The sequence below is a fragment of the Rhinolophus sinicus genome, chromosome 5 (assembly GCF_057876585.1).
Source record: "Rhinolophus sinicus isolate RSI-liver-muscle chromosome 5, RSI-T2T, whole genome shotgun sequence".
NCBI classification, from domain to species: Eukaryota; Metazoa; Chordata; class Mammalia; order Chiroptera; family Rhinolophidae; genus Rhinolophus; species Rhinolophus sinicus.
Window position 1 is genome coordinate 54,748,078 of NC_142505.1, and position 19,633 is coordinate 54,767,710.

General features: G+C 37.4%; 1 protein-coding gene across 7 annotated transcripts in view; it reads right to left on the bottom strand.

The window, feature by feature from the left end:
- Positions 1 to 19,633, bottom strand: part of FHIT (fragile histidine triad diadenosine triphosphatase) — a 1,364,996-nt gene that overhangs the window by 1,112,122 nt on the left and 233,241 nt on the right. For 5 of the 7 annotated variants that reach the window (XM_074313199.2, XM_019728375.3, XM_019728376.3 and 2 more), the window contains one exon: positions 10,852 to 10,920. The exons of the other annotated variants lie outside the window; for them this stretch is intronic. The gene's annotated coding sequence lies outside the window, so the exon portion shown is untranslated. The remainder of the gene's footprint in view (positions 1 to 10,851; positions 10,921 to 19,633) is intronic. 7 annotated transcript variants of the gene reach the window in all.

Sequence of the window (19,633 nt, forward strand, 5' to 3'; positions counted from 1 at the left end):
TAATAGCTAGGGTCCCTTGTCCAAGCAGCCACTTAGTTCCATTAAAAATTAATAATTTTCTACAGAATAAATATATTCTATACATAGTACATCAAGGGTCCCACTTTTAATAAGCAATTAAGTAATGCAGAAAGACTAAGAATCTATTAGCAGAAAGACTAAGAATCTATTAACTCAGTGAGAACTCCATGAACTTGCCCTCCAAATCATCATTCATTTCCTACCCATTTCTCTTCTAAACTTTAAAATTATTTAGTCAGGAAAAAAAGTAGTTCTGAAAACTACTAATATTAATAGCCTGTCATATTTTGGTTAACATTTGCAGACTGACACAATGTGTTTTTGTTAAAGATTTAAGATATGCTATTCCTTCTGTGAAATGAAGAATGCATTAGAGAAGATCAATACAAAACTGAGACATTATATGTAAAATGTTAAGGGTCTATTCATTGAAAAATTATGAACCATGCTATAGAGAACTCAGCCAGGTCAGAGCTAAATTAAATTATTGATCTACATTCATTTTTCCCCTTTCTGTGTGACTATCTCCTGATTTTTTATAACGTACATTATTGCCTATATAGTAAATGAATCACCTTATTCTAGGCCAAGCATGACTGCTGACTGACAATTTTCTAAAATTAATTGTTATTTCGGTAGCATTCAGATTTATAAAATGAGCTCCCCTCACATAAACATCTAAATGTTTAACATAAAATTTATAAGCTTCTGTAGCATGAACTCAAAGGGAAAGAGGGAAATTTTCATGTTTTCCAATGCAAAGAAAAATGCAATGTTATGTTTCTTCACATCATTTCACTCCTTTATGGTTCTTGATACATTTCATTGATGGGGCCAAAATGTATTCACTTGGCTTTTAAAAATACTTAACTGTATTGCTAAGCAAAGTGATGCAATCAACACTTTGTGATTTGAAATCTTTTAAATTTTCAGACCTAAATCTTCTTCAAGATGTGTAATCTCGAATTCTATCAGCAGTTTAACCCATCGCTTTAGGGATTTCTTTAAATAGAAAGAACTCTCATTCCCAATCAGCCTCCAAAGTGACAAAAGAAATGTCTCTTGAATGAGGATTTTCTCTCACCTGCTGAAAAGGGAAAATGGGTAAATATTTTGTAGGAAATGTAAATTCCACAGACCCACGTTAATTCATGAAAAAGGAAGCTTATATAAAAGTTCTTGGTGGAAATGCTCTTTGATTTGGGGCTGTATTTAGGCAGTGACTTTTGCCTACGGGGAAAATATTTTCTCTTTAACGAAGTAGTGTCAGACACTGAGGCCTCTTCATTTTCTCTAATGGAGATACAATCATACTGACTTGTGCTCCGAATGAAGCAGACATTATCAGTAATGTGTAGTTTGAACATTTGTATCAAAACACAGTTAAATGTGGTTTTAGAGTCTGATGGGAAAAACATGTGAGCTCACAAAATGTCTGCCTCTCTCAGGTGGAGAAATGGTCTACTGCTTTTTCTTCACACTGTCACTGCCAGAAGCTCCAGGCATTAGGCGCATGTCCCATAGTTTCACACAAATGCCAATCCCTGTTGCTGGGACAAGGGGATTCCAGTCTCACAGCAGGCCTTGAGGGACTCTTTCTCTACAGGTTGGCTCCAAAGCTGAGCACCCTTTGCACTAGAAATCAATATCATCCAACAAAAACTCCAGGAGAAAGTTAAATACCAGCATCAAAAATGTCTCTTGTGTACCAGTCTCTTCCCACTGTGTTTCTGCCAGGTGACAAGAAGCAATGAGGAAAACAAAGCAAGTAAAAGCTGAAAAGAGAAAATTCAAAGAATTGTAGAACTTGAGAGCTGGAAAGGGGCCAAGTCTCCAATAGGAAAAGAATCAAGGGTGCTGCTGTGCAAAAATGTGAAATGCTGTCTAGAAAAGGGCAGCAGTCTCCCTACCTACAGGCCCAACTTAAAGGTCATAGATACCTTAGGAAGTTCTCTCACCAGTTCTTGTACCCTGGGCCTTGGGGTTCTCAACACGCAGTACAAAATCCACTCCTCAGGAGTTGGACTTCATTAAATAAGCTCACAAGACCAACGCATATTCACAAGACCAACGCATAAAATCAGGATATCAAATAGAAGTCTTCAATTTGCAATATAACTGTCACACAGAGTCAGAACGACCGCACATTCCCTTCCTGAAGATGTTCTCCATACAAAGCCAAATCCTAATCAGACAGCAATTTAATGAGTAAGGAATAAGAGGAATTCGTTGGATGAGTTGATGTTAAACAGCATGGAGTGGGAGGGAGTAGAGTCACCCCGGAGAGAAGGCACAGTGTGCGCTGGCTGCAGCCCTTGGATCCACTGCAATCACAGGAACGTTCTTGCCAATCGGAAAACGATGCTCCAAGGTCCTCACAGGAAGCCCAAAGAGGACTCTGTGTGCATGCCTTCATCTGCAGTTCCATTGCTGAGCAACCACTATCTGTACGGCAAAGTCTTTCCTTTGTCCCAAAATACCTGCATCATTTTTCTCATTGCGAATTAAAATATGTGCATTGTAACAAATGAATACATGAAAGTAAGTAGAAAAAAAGTTATTGTATTTCTTCCACCCAGAAAATTACAGGTAGATAGTCTTTCAGCCTCTATGTATACATCTTAGGTTGACCATATAAAACTTCCCTTTTGCAAGTAAAAAAACAGTCAATTATCAGTAATTCCACATGTGCCAAACTAACGTACATACACACATTACATCAAAGTAGGATCATACCTTAAATTCTGCTTTGTTCCTTTTCTTTTAATTAACCAAGATTCATAAGCAGCTTTCTATGCCATGAAATAATACCATAAGGGATATTCTTTTGTACACACTTCTTTGCCAAAACCTCTGATTATTTCCTTAGGGACTATTCCTAGATAGAGAATTATTGGATCAAAAGGAATACACACACCCATTCATTTATATATTGCCTAAGGCTGCTTTCACCCAATAACTCCAGAGTTGAGTAGTTGAAACAGAGAACCAAAGGCCTACAATATTTAGTCTGTGAAATTCTATAGAAAAAGTTTGCCAACCTAGCGTCTACAGTTAGCTAGAGACAGAACAGTCACAACAGGACACATCCACAATAGAACATCTATTCCACAATAGGATACAGACTCCATTTTTATATAATTCACCAAGATGACAAGCAAATCTCTATCATTTTAAATATTTCCTACCTTTTAGCATTTTTCATCAGTCAAATGTTCTATGTGACACAATTTCATTTATCATTAGAATAGTATTAAAAAATACTATTAGAGAGGTATAGCTCCATTATTTTTAACTACAGAAATTATTTTAAGCTACAATATCAATGGGAACCAAATAGAACAAAATGACATGTTCTAAAAATTCATTTCTTGTACAATAACCTACGATAAATATAAATATACTTGTTTTTAAACATTTAATACAAAAATTGATTATTAAATAAAAAGACTAAAAGAGATTTCATTTCTTGGGCTTTTATTTAAAACAGCTAAGACCTTTTGATTGGATTTCCTTTACTCATGAGTAAGACGTAGAAACTTGGCTAAGGAAAAAACACATTGAACTTTGTATTGAAAGAGAATCGTGCAGACCACATCTGAATTTTTATAAATTCCTTGTTAATTATATTTTAATCTACATGACTAAACCATATGCTAGAAAACCATCCAAATAAAAACCCTATGAGACGGTTTTACTGCCATTACTTTAAGAGCCATTTAAAAGATTTTCTATGGGATAAAGATTGGGTAATTTATCATGGTTTTATGCTCCTTTAATCTGCTCCATCTTCCCATTGTAAAATAAATATTGGTTTTAAAATAAATGGTTCTGCCCAGGTTTTGATGAGAAAAATTGCCCTGTAAATCACAAGCTCACTTGTGCCAAATTCTAAGTCCAATGTTAAGTCTAGCCCATTCTGATGAAACATAAGTCAATTTTATAGAACAAAACCTAAGGAAGACAATTACTTAAGTATATTATCAATGCTGCAATGTAACTAATGTGAGATATAAGCTTCTCCACCCTCGGTTTTTTAATTCTCCAAATAACCACTAGCCGATACCAAACTGATCCTTCAGTTAAACTCTTTTACAATGTATTCTTCATCATAGTTTTTATTATATTCTCTTCAACTCCAATATACACGTTATGTAACTGAAAATAAATACATGCAAATCTGAAGGTTATGTAACATCTTTATCAGTCACTTTTTTCATACTCAGAGGGCCAAATCAATTTAACATTCACTTTCTTAGAATATTTCACAGAGCTCTGAGAAATAGACAATACACCTACTTTCCTAGAGTAAGCACAGTGGCTAAAACACTTTGGAAGAGATGAAAGGCTTAAAGCAGTGCTTTGTAAACTATGGAATAGTTGACGGTATTTTTCATTTCCAATGTCGTGGGTTGATGATATATTTGCCAAATACAATAAAAAATGAACTTGGATATTGTGGCAATGCCAAATTGCTATAAAGTTTCTAAACCAGCACTGTCCAATACAAATATAACATGAGCCACATATGTAATTTTAAACTTTTTAGTAGCCACATAAATACTATAAAAAGAAACAGATGAAATTAAGTTTAATAATGTATGTAACCCAATATATCCACAATCTTATTATTTCAACATGTAATCAATATAAAAATGTTACTGAGATATTTTACTTTTTTTTTTTAATACTGTCTTCGAAATCTGGTGTATATGTTACACGTACATCACATTTCAATTCAGACTGGCTGCATTTCAAGCACTCAATAGCCACCTGTAAGCTAGTGGCTATTGAGTTGGACAGTGCAGTTCTAAACACTCTCAATTCCGCCCCCTCCCTTTTCACATTTGAGTAGTTCTGTCTAAACCACTGCTCCCTGCAGAATGGCATCTCTAATTTTTCTTCCTTAATTTTCTGCCTGATGTTTTATAACTGAAGGGTCCATTCTAGATAAGGCCAACACTTACATAAAGAAATCAGCAAACTCGTGTTGTGGCCAACTTGATACTTACTTTCAGGAAGGGAATGGCCATCAACAAGGGACAGATACAAAAGCATCACTGTTCTGAATGAAGTTGCTTGATTTCCTTCTCATCCATATGTTTATAGTTTGTCGACAGATTATATTTCTAAGCATTTGTGTAAAGCTATTGATGAGGTAAAATATGTTTCCACTTTACAGAGACGTGTGAATTTAATGTATTCGGCTTATAAAATCCTTATCTTGCAAATGCAGAAACTCAATCTCACACCTTTCTACCCTCTGACTCTATGATCTATGTCTTTGGACTCCGTACCACCCCCTACCCTGGATAATTCTTACTCATTATTTAGGTCACAGCTTAAATGTCACTTCAGGAAACCTTTGTTAATCAGCCCTTTGCCCTAATAAGATTCTATTCCCTGTTTAATGTTCTAATCTTCCCTATGCTGCACTTAACACGATTGTAAATATCTATCTCTGTAATGATTTGTTTAATGTCTGTCTCTCTCATGAAAATATAAGCTAGCACCAGCACAATTCCAGATGTACGTAAGTATTTGTTGTATTAATGATTAATTTTCCATTCCAGGAATCCAGACTCCTACTCAACTCAGCTAGACATCATGTTTCAGTCTCTTGTGACGTGAGCTTACAGTGTGTATATCATAAGCACACTGGGCAATCTTATTTATTAGAATGTATATTTTCAAACATTACCATAAAGTTATTCATAGGATATTCTTTTGACCTTTTACTCTATAGTGTATCTATATTTAGTCCCCTTTTCATTTCTAATAGTATCTGTGTTCTCTCTTTCTCTCTGCCTCTGTCGCTGATCAAGTTTGTTAGATATTTATGTGTTTTGTTAGTCGTTCAAAGAATCATCTTTTGCTCTGTTGATCTTCTCTACTATCCTTTCGTATTCCATTTCATTTGTTTTTATAATATTTTGTATTATCCCTTCCCTTTATTTTGATTTACTCTGCTATTCTACTTACACCTTTTTTGGTTGAATGTTTAACTCACTAATAATCATCCTTCCTTCATTTCTAATATATGCATTTGCAAGTCTATAAATTCCCCTCTACGTACCTCTTTAATTGTGTCCCACTAGATTTAAAATAAACTATTGAATAAATTCTATCATCACTTTTCTTTGACTCAAGAATTACTTTAGAAATACGATTTTGACTTTCCAAATATATGGAATTTTTGATGTTTATTGGTTTTTGGCTTCCTAATTCTTTTTCTCTGAGATAAAAATTATAGTTGATATAATTTTTATTCATCAATGGTAAGGCTTTCCATGTATGTATGTTCTCTGCTAGTGGAGTTCAAAGTTCTATATATGTCCATTCAATCAAGCTGCTTAGTTACATTATTTAAATCTTCTGTATCCTTTGTAATTTGTTTAGTTTATTTGACTTAACAGTGTCTGAGAGAGAGGTTTTGAAACTGCCTGATTATGATTAGCCATGTTCTCAATTTCTTATGGTGATTCTGTCAATTTTTACTTTACATGTTTTTTAAATGATTCTACTATGTCATGTAAGTTCAGGATTAATATACCTGCCTGGTGAATTGTTATTTGTCACTAAATAATAACTCTGTATCTGCAATAATACTTTTTATAAGTACATTTTGTCTTATATTAATACAGTGTCACCAGCTTTCTTTTGGAAGATTTCTACATGGTATATTATATTAATTTCCATCTATTTTCTTTCATTCTTCCCATGCCATTATCCTCAACAGGTGTGTCCCTTGTAAACAGTTTGTAAAAAGAATATAGCTGTTTCCCCTTTCTCATCCAACTTAAGAATCTTTGTCTGTTGGCAGATAAAATGAATCATTTTTATATTTGATGTGATTCCTGGTATACGTAGCCTTATTTCAGTCACCATATTGATGTACAATTTCCCAAAAGTCATGATTATCTAAATGTACCCAATACGACACAACACAGCAAGCATTGCTGTATCTGGCTTAGACTCATACTTCAGCTATTCTCAATAAATTATTTAGACACATTAGCCAAATATGTTCTCTTAAAGATAGAAGGTAATAAATCCTCATACAAATGACACATACAAACAAATCCAAAATTAGGGTGGCCAATCCACTATTTCTTTATCTCTAACATGAACATAGAAGAATTCATTTGTCATCTACCTCTGATGTTTCTATACTTCACTCTCCCTATTATTTATTTTCTTCTTTCTTCCTGACGCACCTCGCAGTCTGCCTTTTCCTGTCCTACATTTCTTCTTCCCTACCCCACCCTCTCATATTTTACCTAGACAACTGCATTAATGTTTTTTCTCTCCCTGATTTCATTTTTCTACCTTCCACCCCAATTCAGCCTCCAATTAAATGAGGACCTAGCATTATAAGCTAAGATGTTTGCACTTTACCTTGCACACCAATGTTTCTCAAACTGAAAACGGAAGACAGTCTCATACCTCCAAACATTCTGTGAGAATCTTTTTTTTTTTTAATTTGTGGCTTTATCCAATCAACATTCTAAAGGATCTAAATGACAACCTGATAATTGAGCTGTGCTTTCCAATAGTAGTGCCTGAGTTTGTCTTTCTTTCCCCTATCAACTTCATTCTGTTCTCAGTGTAGCTGGCACCAAATGATCACCTCAAGTGACAGCTTTTAACTTTCAATGTGTCAGTAAGCACATCTGGCTGTTAGGTTGGCATGTACTAATGCTGAAACTGTCCCACGTTTGCCACCGTGCTCTTCAGTGGAGATAATTTGCAATTGAAAGACACTGTCATCAAATAAGGCTTTAATTTATTAAGATATTTAATTAATGGAGACTTTGATATGACATCATAAAAACTCACAATGTGGCAGAGTAATGATCTATTTTAATTGTTATAGGCTAATGAGGAAAGAACAAAGGCAGAATTAATATGCAAATTGTGTGTTAATATCAAAGGAAAGCTAAATGATATTATGGAACATTGTACAAAAGAAGGTTTGCCAATCTTCCAAAGAAAGAAAACTCACTCATCACATGGCACAGAGTGGTACAAACATGGCAAATTGAAAGGCTCCAAAATTGGAGCCTTTGCTGCAGTAGTGAGTATACTTTATTTATTCATTATTCATTTATCAAAAATGTGCTCAACTCTTAATCAATAAATGGCAAGTGCGAAACACTTTTCTAGGCACTGAGGATATGGAAGCAAACAAGACAGGCAAAATCCCTACCCTCACGGAAGTTATATTCAGAAAATAAACATATGAACACAAATGTATAATATGTCACGTAGTGACAAGTCATGTGAAGAAAAACAAAGCAGGGAAAGGAGACAGAATGACGGGGAGGAGGACAGCTATTACAGGCAGGGTGGTCTAGGAAGAATTATCTGAGGAGATGACATCTGAGTAGCAGAAACCTGAGTGTGACGAGGAATACGGCCTAGAAATATCTAGAGGAAACAACTTCCAGATAGACGCGACAGCAAACACAGAGCGGATGAGGTGGGAATAATCCTGACACCTATGAAGAGCAGCAAGCAAAGCAGTGTGACCAGACCCTGGGGAAAAAGCAGGAGAGTAATATGGGACGAGGTGTGGAAGAAAAGCATGAGCCAAATTTTGAAGGGCCGTGAGGCCACAGCACAGAAATTAGGTTTACTTCTGAGACAGATGGAAGGTGCTACGGGGTTTTATACAGTTCATGCAGAGTACCAGAAAGGGAGACAGGGACAGTGGGTACGGAAAAAGGCAGGAATACAGATTTGCTGGAGAGATGAGGTAGTTTGCTCTGATGGTTTCCATTTCCTCAGTGAAATATGAAGTGAGGGAATCGGCTGAGTGGGGGAACAGGGAATGGGAGGTGGGGGTTTGACGTAGAGGGGAAGGTTTGAAATAGTTGTCTCAGAGAGCAGAAATATTAGGTAAATGATACAGGATTACAGAGCAGAACAGAGGATCCACTTGAAATTTGTGGGCGTACATTTGTGGGCCGTTTAGCATAGTTTTGTGTTCTTCTCCATTCATCCGCACTCTGGACAAAACACTAAGTGAGGGTTAGAGTTTTGCCAGACAAGGATGATAGAGAGAAGAGGAGCAAGGAAAGATTAACCATAGCACCTAAGCAGGGCTAGGAAGGATATGAGGGCCTAAGAAGGAAGGTGAATAATGCATAAAAGCAGTAGGTCATGAGATTGGAGTAGGGGTGTTCGCGGCACAGGAATTGGCCTCCCTGCAAAGACAGCAGGTGGTGGGAGGGGAGGAATGCTTTGAAACACATTTTGAAGGTTAGCGCAGTTTTCTGACAAGGCACTACTGTGGCATTTGGCATGAAACAATTCTTTGTCATGGAGAACTGTCTCAGGTACTGAATGATATGTAGCATCCTTAGCTCCTGCCCTCTACAGGCCAGTAGCACTCCTTACACGCGGCACTTTTCTAGATGGAGAGCCACTGGCCTGGAGCACCAGCAGGAGATAGAGAAAGACAGTTGTACGTGAGAAATTCAAAGAACTGAGAGGCCAGATACAGGCATTCTATGTAGATGTTTTTACCAAGAACAATGGCAGCAGAGCGATGGGCCTTAGAGAGTATGTGAAAGGCTGAAAATCTTCAATAAATACACAGGAGTGGGCAATAGGATAGTCTGATGGCACGTGCTTTACAAGTGCTTCTGTGCATGAGGAGAAAAGAAGCTCTCTGGAAGTCACGATGAAGATGAAAGAGGACACTGACTTCACTCCAGACACTGAGAGAAAAACAGCCACCACCTGAGAAGGTGACAGGGAAGCAGTAACAGGGCCAAGAGTGTGGGAGCAGTGCTGTCCAACAGAATGTTCTTTGAGGACGGAATGCTGTATATCGACACTGTCCAATAAGCCAATAGCCGCAAGTGCCTTGAAACGAGGCTAGTGTGACTGAGGAACTGAATTTTTACTGTTTAATTTTAATTAATTTAAATGTAAATAGTCACATGTGGCTAGTGGTTACCATATCATATGGTGCAGACGAGTAAAGGCAGCATTCAGAAACGAGTTGAAAGACACAGAAATTCTTCTTAATCTCTGAGTCTTAAAGAAAAGAGGCAAGCATAAGAGAACATCTAGGTATGCTTGTAGGTCTGAAGCAGAAAGGTGAGAGAAGTTATGCTTATATTTTCAATAAACACAACTCCAAAAATTCATTTTAATTTATCTCTGTGTCTTCCCAGACCAACTTCTGGCCATAGCGTTATGCAAGACACTTGAAAAAACCTCCTTCAAAAGTATGAAATGTCACCAGCTTAAAAATAACCAGTTTAAAATCATCAATAACTCAAAAAGGCATATTTTGAGGTGGAAAACTCCACTCCGCCTCAGCACTTAAGGGAAAGATTCTGCCTTAGGACCAAGAGAAATGCAAGAACTATTCCTTCTCATGAGCAGCATCTGGTATTGACAGATTGTGACTATTGCCTGCTTTTTCTGGGACCTAAGTGTCCCTTCCCCAAAGAATGGCTTTCTATCTCTAACAAAGGAAGAAAAACTAACTTCTGAAAATTCAATTAAAAGATGCTGTTTAGAAATCATGTTTCTTGCTTTTTTCAAATATAAAGAAAATTGTTCTTTATTATGCAAAATGAGGTAACAGTATTCCGATTGGCTGCAGCCACAAGCCTACAGTTTATGCCTTAACAAAATTAATAAAAATGGATCATGTACCCTCACGTCCACCCCACCACACACACAAACTTCCAGAACCACCTCACGGTCATGCCCCTGGGGGCCTGGCTGCAAACCTACCAGCAACAACTCTGTCAATCTGACCTCATCAACCGAATGTGCAACACCAATCTGGGGCCCTGGATCACTCACCGATGGAGGAATCCCAGGGTCAGGTAAGCAACAGGCCGAGCGCTGGTAAGATCAGGATACTGCTTGACACTGTATTTGATTGGGAATAAAGGAACAATGACACACTTTTGATTACTTTCTGTCTCTTAGTGTCCCCAATTTCCATTTAATTGCAATCAAAACATCAAAATATTATTTGTCCCCAGAGACAGGACACAGTCCCCTCTTTAATAGACCATAAAATACACAATTAAGAAACATCTGTGGGGCTAATCAGCATAGCACTATAACTGTTCAGATTTCCTAGTGCACAAAGGTCAGTTTCTCTTGGTCCTAAGGCAGAAGCTTTCAATTCAGTGTTGAGAAGGAGCAGAGTTTTCCACCCCAAAATATACCTTTTTGGGATATTGATCATTTTAAGCTGGTTATTTTTAAGAAAACAAAAGACTCAAGAAGATCCTTTGCTTCCCTCCTATCTACCTAAAGAAATTTAGATATAAAAATCTGCTTGAAGGGAGCTACCACCTTAATGTAATATGAACTAAGTGTGGAAGACAGGGAGGAATTAGCAAATTCTGTTTCTTTGACTCCCCTCTGTGTCCCATTGTTTCTGGGTGGCCTAGCAAGATTTTGTTTACCAAATGTTTGTGCCTTCTCATCAACCTGTGAATTACCATCCCTTTGAAGTCCAAACCACAACCCCCACCACTTTCTTCTTAGCTCAAGATGGCAGATAAGTTTCATCTGCCTGATTTATCTTTGGATCCCCTAGTCTTACAAAATCCCATCTGTACACACGTAATAAATTTGGTTATTCTCTCCTGTTAATCTGCCTCATGTCAATTTGGTTATTAGACCAGCCAGAAGAACTTAGAAGGGTAGAAGGAAAATTATTTTCCTCCCCCACAGTATCCTCACCTAGACCAAATGCCAGAACTGGTCCCTTCTGCTTCTATATCTTGTGCTGATTTAGCCCTAAGGGGACCTTCTAGCCCTTAGTTGACAGAGTTAATTAAGAGGCTATTTTTCCTTCCCTTTTGGTTTCCCCTGATGGGACTTTGATCAACATGAAAGCCAAAGAGTATCTCAGTGCTCGACCACTAATACTAGTTAACTATTCTATTCTCTGGCCACTGCCAAAGACAGTCAGTCATCTTGTAACTTCATTTCATTGGGAACAAGAAGATTCAAAGGAGAGTAAGTGAATGGAATGCTTAAAGTCAATCTCGGCTACTGAGAAGAAACCTTACAAGTCACAATAAAGAGCAGAAAAAAGCAACTGAATTATTCCCACTGCCTCTCTCTGTCCACAGGCCCCTCTGGTGGAAGAACTAATAGGTAATGCAATAGCTATACTAACAACAATAAACAAAATTTTAAAGAAAGAAGGACAGAAAAGAAAAGGAAGGAAGGAAGGAAGGAAGGAAGGAAGGAAGGAAGGAAGGAAGGAAGGAAGGAAGAAGGAAAGGGAGGAAGGGTGAGCAATCCACAACCAAACAATCAGCCCCTGTAATTGAGAGTCAAATGTAGTGATTAGCAACTATGAGCTGCAACTGTTAAACCACTTGCAGGTGAAGCAATATGACGAATGATTTACCAAAAGGTCAACAATGCTCTTTTATCTTCACCACCCATCAGTTTCCATTGCCCTCCATTTGTCTGGCACATAATGGAAAGCAGGCCATAAAATATTCACCATTAAAATGAACCTTATTTTGCAACATTAAAAAAAGAAACATATCACTGGATATACTTTAAGCATATGGGCCAGCTTCTCAATTAGAATTCCTCATATATAATATTAGAAAAAGCATTGACATTTAAAACCCTGTTATAAGAGGTAATGTACTCACAAGTTTCAGAACTCTGCCCCACGCTTGGCATTGCTGTTTCATAGGTCTCAAACAAGGGAAAGCGCCATTAAGTCCCCCGCCCTGAACCCCAAAGACCACTGCAGTGATAGCAGGAGTGGGGCAGGTGTCAGCATCTTACTCTCTTTTACTCCCCTGGAAACCAAACCTCAGCAGCCTCTGCTTTGAGCTGGTGTGAATGCCAGGTTTTCAGCCTCAACATGCCTGTGATACATTCTGACAAATGAGCTGTAAGATGAACTACATTCTCATGTGACCACCTTTGTATAGAAAGATACACAATGCCAGAAAAAAATACATTTTCAGGCAGGAGGGATTCTGAAAATTAACATATCTGCATACTGCTAGATCCCCTTAACCAGATCTGCAAAAGACATTTAGCCATTTTAACTGAATCGATTAAATTGATTCCATCAGAAAAATAGCTCTCATTCCACCTCCCTATCCTGTCTCTGAATTTGCTTCTCTGATTCTGCCAAATAAGATGTTTTGCGTCTTGTAGTTATAATGTAAGTTATCTGAGTTAGTAAAGAATTCCTCTCCCCACTCTATTTAAAGAAAGTAACTATCTAGTTATTTATTTATATCATTATTATTTGCAGAATTTTTTAAAAAGGGAGAATCAAAATAAAAGAAAAAAGGTCAAATAATTCTGAAAAAGATATAACTATAAGGACGTTCACCACTGCACTATTTATGGGAGTAAAACCTAGAAATCCTAACTTTCAAACAAAAGAAGATTGTTCAAATTAATTATGGTACAGATATAAAGTATACTATGTAGACATTAAAAATTATGTAATGGAATATTCAATAACATGAAATAAATCGTGGCATTATTTAGAAGGAAAAACACATTGCAAAAACAGTAAGTAGAGTATTATCACATTTATTGAGAATGGTTATATTTAGATAATAAGATGAAATGTTTGGCAAACATCAACTGGTCAACCCAGCCTCCATTTACAACCCCTTCTCTCCCCACACCCTAACAACTAAAGGTAATTCTATAAAACGAGACATAAGCAGAAGTCTACTGGGTGGCACTGTGTTTGTCCTGATTAAAAGAAGCAGACTGGTCTGATAGGTCCTTTTGTGTTGTCTATGTATACCACAATGAATCAGACAATTGACCCATGACCACAGATTGTAATCTCAGCCAACCATGACAGTGGGGAAAAGAAGACAAGACCTTGCAATCAGCTGTTAGATACCTCAAGGAACGATTGCAACTTGACCTTTTTATTCATCTTTTAGCCATTTGTTTTGGTGTCTATGTGGACATAATCAGAGAATAGTCCCTAGGAATCTATGGAGTTTTACTGAAGTTAAGGCTTTGGGTTGTGTGCAGAACAATAAGTACCATTCCAAGAGCAGGGCACCCACTTTGCCTCTGCATCACCAAAACACACGGTAGTCAGTCATCTTGAAAGCTGACAGTTCACTCTCCATATACTTTGGTAATAGTAAGTATAGGTACGTTTGTCAGCGTCTAGGGCCCAAATAAATAAGTAAAGGATAATATAAATAAGTTCCAAACAACAATACTACCTGAGTTTACACGCAGCTCTTATTAGAACAGCTATCACTTTACACTGCGGCAATCTTTTGCATGTATGTCTTCCCACTAGACTATAAAGTCTCTAAAGGCAAAGCCCATTTCCTTCATCCCTGCTAAGGATGCCCAAGCCTTCTTCCTCCCAAGGACTCAGAACCAAACTTAGATTCCAACTACAAACACCTATAAAACAGGACAGTAATTTTGACTCTAAATCCTTGATTCTAAGTAATCCTACATTTTAAAAAAGTCAACAACTTTTTAACATGTCCGAAATATTCTGAAGGGAGGGGGAAAAACCATACATTAAACTCTGTCAAGTAACATTTACCTCCTCAAGCCCTGACTAATCAGAAATGACTGAACTTGGCAGCTCCTTTTACACATATCACTTGGTCTATAAGCTAAATTCAGCTCCTGTTGAAAAATGCCAACATCCCTTCCCATCACCTACAATACCTCATCCTGCCAGTCACTCTACAATATGGCAACCTGGTGTGACTACTCCCCATCAGATCAGGTAGAAATTATAAGTGAAGTTTACATGGTCCAAGTAGCCATATTCCAGAAGAGCAGTGGTGAAGGTGAAAGAGGTCAGAAGTGTGCCAGATTTATTGCTATTGATTCCCTGCTGGCAATTTCATGGAAAGATATCCACTGCAGTTACATAAAGAGCATCTGGCTCATTTCCAAGTCTTTTGTGTTCGTTCTTTGAAAAAAATCAGCTAAGAAGGATGAGAAACTAGAAATTGGTGGATGAGGCCCAAAGGTTTTCTCCAGAATAAGAAGCCTTCATCACTACACCCTAATTATGCAAATGTACTCCCACAGAGTCCAATACATTTATTTATTAAACCTTACCACTGCCATCCTGGTAATCCAGAGAAGAAACCAATCTGTAATGACTCAAGCCACATTTCACAATAGACTACAAAGGATACATGACGTCATTTGCTAAAATGACTCAATCCAGATGGAAAGCATTTTGACCTATACATAATTGACTGACCTTTGTTATGCTTTTCTGATTATTTATATACTATCATATGCATGAATGTATATCAATGGTATTTACACTTGGCAGCTACTTTTGAGAATGCATTATTCAATTGGGATTTGAAGCTTTTTACAACCATTTCCTGACCAAACATTCATAAAAGAAGGACAAGAAAAGATGTTATCTTAAAAATAACATTTAATAGGCTCTGGAAAGTCCACAGAAGCTTTGTTACTCTAATTGTTTTACTTTACAGGGGATCAGAGGTATCTATGGAAAGCTGAGTTCAAAACCCTGAAACTGAGGCTAATAAAGGGCATTTTATCTATTTTCCAGTTTAGGGCTCAATAATGATGGCAAAATACGCCTTACCAGAGGAGTGGTATATTTTGGATGCTTGTAAGAAAAGCATCCTGTAGTGAAGGTAATTAGAGACCATAATAAATGACCAGAGAAAAGAGCACATCATGTGATGCTCTTTGACTTTTTAACTTAATTATGAATTTAGTCTTCCAAAAGGCGTAAGCTACAAATTTTAAAAAATGCATTCTGATGATCAAGATGGTATCAAGACTCATAGGAGGGGCAGATGCAGACACTAGTTTATGGGGGACAAGTATGTAGAATGTATGTCCTTATCCCCACTATGCCCAGGACAAAGAATCATCAGTAACTTGTCACTGAATTTTTAACTAAAGAGCCCTGATGTGGACTTAGAACACTTTTCCAATAACACTCCAGGCCAACACTACCAATGAAATTCACTTGGAACGTGAAGTGAAATATATTTGCCATTGCTGAACTAAATAATTATATAATTCATTTCAGATCCCAATACATATATAAATATCAAAAACACTGATACCATTATAAAATCTTCATAATTCAGTACACCTTAGTGTACTTGTCTAAAGTAAATTTCCTCCGATCTGAAGGTGGAGTCACTGGCACATTTTGCTCTTTTGTCCTAATAATGTTATTAAATACAGAAGGTTATGCCTTATATAATGATCAAATTAACTCTATACTTCATTGCCATATACCCCGAGATCCAACCTAAAATTAAACAGATTTTTAAAACCAAAATTTAAAAGTACCTCTGAATCCTAGAGAATCATTAAATCAAATTCAGCGGTTTTCCATAAGTCGTGGTAGCCTGGTTTAATCCCAAGTGTAAATGAAAAGCAAAGAAGGGATCTAACAGAATAAGATGGAAGTGCTTGTGTAGTCACACAGAAGTGTTACTCAGCATTTAAAAGGAATGACTACATGCATCCACAGCGATAAATCTTAAAAACAAAAAAATCAAGGAGAAACAGCATGTGCAGAAGACTACATACAGTAGTGCTTTCCAAGTACTGTGCCTCAGTGACCAGGTTAAACACGTCCTAACAGACTGATCTCCTTAGTTCTGGGGGTGAATAGTAGCTGGGTGGCCAGAGTCTTACTACAGTGAGACACAGATAGCCTTTATCTGAAGGCACCACACAATATTTTCAAGTTCAATGTATGCTATGATGTGAAGAAGTTGGGAAGCACTGAAATATGGTATAAAGCCATTTTTATAATGCTCAAAAACTAAAATACATCTTGTTCAGGATTATATGTGATAAAATGATTTTATATGAGAAAAGCAAAGGAAGCATGAGTGGAAAATTCATCTAATACATCCATTCCTTCAGTATAATAGTTACTGTTAGAACGCAGAGGCAGGGAAGGAACCCATGACAGATGACACTGTTATAGTTCCTAAATTAGATTGTGGATTCAGTGTTTAATTATACTCCAAATATATTGTTTTATAAATATGAAACATTATAGTATACTTTTTAAAAAAACATCAAGAGTAAGAAGCCAGGCAACCTTTCAGATTATTCAGAATTATAGTACAATCTCAATATGTCAAGTTAAGAATAGATACAAGGTTTTAGGGAAGTCTTGAAGCCAGAAGTTTCTAATGGTCAAAATGCTACTCAACAATGCCAAGATTTCGTTCTGCGAATCCGCAGAGTAGTCCAGAGGTTTCTAACTCAGTGATTACAAGATTTTGTTTTAATCCAAGTACAGCATTCATGACAAATTAATGGAAACCTAAAGTTCCATTTCCCCATTCAAACAAAAATATAAAAACCATGTGGAAGTCTCTCAATTAGGATTCATTTAGTTACAAAAAAGCAAAAATCGACTTGAGGAGCTCAAGTAAAATGAGTTCCTGGATGAGGAAGGAGGGGTGTCCCACAGCCACAGGACAGGAAGTGTCACCAGACCTCCTGAGGACCAGAGCCAGGAAGCAGGAAGTCATTCAGATGCAACTGCAACACACTCACACTTTCTCTGGGGCTCCAGGTTCCCGAGTAGCTACTTGCCAAAATATTTACCCCATTGCCTCTATCTTTAGATGTGCTTTCTTTCTCTGCAGTTTAAGTGAAAACAAAGGAGTGTCCAAAGAAACCACTTCAAAATAACCAAAGAGAAAAATCCAATTAACCCAACTGACATCAAGATCAGTCCACACGAGGTCTAATCACAACTGTGCATCAGGAGTTACCAATTCAAACACCTACAGGGGCCAGGCAGATAATTAAAGTAGTGAAGCTGACTAGGTGTGAAACAGAAGTTACCATGTTTCCCTGAAAATAAGACCGGGTCTTATTTTTAATTTTTGCTCCAAAAGATGCATTAGGGCTTATGTTCAGGGGATGTCGTCCTGAAAAATCATGCTAGGGCTTATCTTCCGGTTAGGTCTTATTTTCGGGGAAACATGGTAGAAGAAAAGGGCCTGCGACAAGTAGAGCTCATGTTGTTTGTCAACTTGGGCTGCATAAAACAGAAATCCAGATTTTCACCGAAATTTTCCAATTCTAAAAACATATCTGCAGGCCCTATTAGGCCATGGGTCTCTGCTGTCAGAGTTCCTCAAAGAATGAACTGTGGATATTCCAGATTCAGAGTCACTGCGCAGACACAGCTGTAGGTGCCCGCCCTTTGGGTAGAACTGTTCTCACAGAAGGTGTCATAAGTCAGGCAGTCACTCTAGCAACACAGGGATTACGCACTACTCTTACATACATCCCCTCACACAAAAAACACATTTCACCTAAACTAAAAATATCTTCTTCAAGATCAGATACAGGCATACCTCACAGATATTGCGGGGTCAGTTTCAGACCACTGCAACCAAGCAAATATCGCAATAAAGAGAGTCGTCATCATTTTGCTGGTGGAGGGTCTTGTCTTCAATTTGTAAAAAGCACAACATGTGTGAAACGCAACAAAATGAGGCGCTATAAAACGAGATGTCCTTGTACTAAACTGCATGCAGATACTCCTCATGGCTCCGTATGGGTTCATAGCAAAACGCAGAAATCAGACAAAGCAAACGAGAGCCAGAAAAAGACAGCATCATCCCCTTTTCAATCCATGGCCAAAAATGCTGCCACGAAAAGATGACTCACTACAAAGCAATTACAGATTCTTTTTTCAATTAACTAAGGGTGACACAGGTGCTCCTGTCTCAATTTCTTCACCATACCAGAACAGTTAGATACAGAAATCTCAGCCCAGATGCTACTTCCTTTAGGAAGTGGGGCCTGAGTCCCCAGTCGTGGGTGAGACGAGTGCCATCAGGTGTTCCCACAGAGCCGGGCTCCCGCCCCTCACTCTGGCACCAAAGCCTGGCACTGTGTGTGGGTAGCTCTGCATCTGTGTCTGCCATGTATTGTAGGTAAGCACCCTGGAAGCAGGGATAACGTCTAGCTCCTGTATGCCCTAGTGCCTATTTTTTAAATAAATACATGAAGTCAGACTCATTGAAAATTTTATTTCTATATTTTTAGCAGTTAATTCAGAAAAAAAAGTTGAATTTAGACTTGATTCCTCCCTGTTATTTTGCACAATCTTTAAAATCGTCAATAAAAACACTTTTATTCAAATAAGAAGTACATACACACGCTGAATTGTTACAAACTCAAAATCACATAATTGTGAAACTTTTGGGGATACATAGTCACATGTAGGCTAAAAAATCCTTAAAGCCCCCTTCTGTCAGCTTGTAGATGTGCACAGGATTCCCAACATACCTATAGCGATAGAGATATAAATATACCTTGCATAGAAAAATAGGGCATGGTAAAATTCTCTACTTAAGGAGAAAAATCCATATATTTAAACTTGTGTGAGATTTGGAGAAGTACAGTATATGCATGTCCTGTAAGACTTATGTTCCATTCTAAACAAATGAGTCTTGGCAAATTTCCCTAGTACCAAGAACTGTTTAGCAGGAATTAATTTTTACATGAAATAAGCTAAAATGAAACAGATGTAATATTATTTATAGTTAAGTCTTGTTCTTCAGTAATTACTGAAGGTGACACTAGT